Genomic DNA, 1,584 nt, shown 5'->3' on the forward strand with positions numbered 1-1,584 from the left:
TAAGGATCAACTAAAATGTTATATAATTCTAGCACGCATCCATATCCCCTTCACACATTCCGTACAACAACCTCGTCCTTTCCACACACTCTCACTCTTTCATAATTTGAAGTCGTCGACCCCAACTATACTCCCCCTCTGACACACCAGCGCTGCAAGACCAAGGGATGCGCCACACGCAGTTGTGATGCTCGGATATGCCGCAAGCACATGAGGATATCATACGAGGCCACGACCATGGGCTGTTGCAAGCCCATCTCGACAATGCTACAAGCGGCTTCACCGGGTGGCTACTGAGACATTGCTACATGGGAGGCGGTGTGACACTAGCGCTTGAACGATGAGCTGGATGCAGCGAAGGCGAGCTACATTTGTATCCACGAGATGATGCAACCGTCAAACAACATGTGCTGCAATCGTCGATGACACCTAGGGTTTGCTCTAGTTTGATCCTATTGATTTCTATGTTTAGAATTTCCTGGGAAATAATCGCAAATTTTGCAACGATGTCCATGGCTTTCACTATTTCTTTCTTGTCCTGTAAAATCTCTATGTTGTTGCCGTCGTCTAGACCAATTCTCGCATGTTGAATTGTACACTCAAAAACCTCTGATTCATGTACATCATGTGCGCGGGCAAGACGTTTCTATTTATCACCCGCGGAGACACAACGGCACTGCAAGACCGAGGTGTAATGCTCGATGATGCCGTGAGCCCGTTAACAATGGAGCTGCGTCAGTTCTAGCCAAGGCTTTCGATGGTCAACCACAGGAAAAAGAAATCAGCAAGCAAGGAGAAACAAAATCCGCAAAAACACTTGTTTTAAAATGTAATCTTATAAAATAAGAAAGTTGCTAAAACTAGGCAAAAAGGTAAACCGAAGGAATACAGATAAAAAACCAAGAAATGTTTAAAAGTGGCTCAACCCTTCCTCTTAGACAATTTTTTACGAGGCCGATCCTAAACCTGCCACTCACAAACAGACCTATACAAGTGGACTCGTGAGCCTAAATCACACGTTGGCCCAGCTCAGTTTGGTTTCGTGTTGCGTAATCCGAGTGTTCAATTGTTCGGTCAAGAATTTCACATGGTGGGGATGTAGCTCAAATGGTAGAGCGCCCGCTTTGCATGCGGGAGGCACGGGGTTCGATCCCCCGCATCTCCATTACAGTTTTTATCCGTTAAGTATCTTTTCATGACACCGTTATATTATTTTTCATATCTTTTTTCCTGCGAGATAAAATGATTGTATTAATCATGACGAACCCAGCAGTACGTGATTCAGAGATCCCTAACTAGGCAAGAGCATGACTGGCTTTATTCTTACTTCTACTATCATGTGATAATAACACGTACTCACGGTCAAGTGCTAGAAGCCGCTTAGCTTCATCAAATAGCGCAGCAACGGGGGATCTATTTTGCTCACTGTCACCAATCATGCTTGCAGCAATGCATGGTACTGTCAGTTTCCAAAATGAACGGACCACTCAAAGGTGAGAGTGATTCCTTCCATGCACGCAGCTACTTCCATCTCCAAAGCACTTGCACATGTAATCAGTAGTCTGCACGAGGTAAAGATTGTAG

The 1,584-nt window shown here is 44.8% G+C and overlaps 1 non-coding gene across 1 annotated transcript; it reads left to right on the plus strand.

Annotated features, from left to right (window-relative positions):
- The first annotated feature begins 1,092 nt into the window (after positions 1–1,092).
- On the plus strand, positions 1,093–1,165 carry TRNAA-UGC. The gene has a single exon. It is a non-coding gene; the product is annotated as a tRNA-Ala (tRNA).
- Positions 1,166–1,584: the final 419 nt, after the last annotated feature.

This window comes from Hordeum vulgare, chromosome 7H, assembly GCF_904849725.1.
Source record: "Hordeum vulgare subsp. vulgare chromosome 7H, MorexV3_pseudomolecules_assembly, whole genome shotgun sequence".
Taxonomy (NCBI): domain Eukaryota; kingdom Viridiplantae; phylum Streptophyta; class Magnoliopsida; order Poales; family Poaceae; genus Hordeum; species Hordeum vulgare.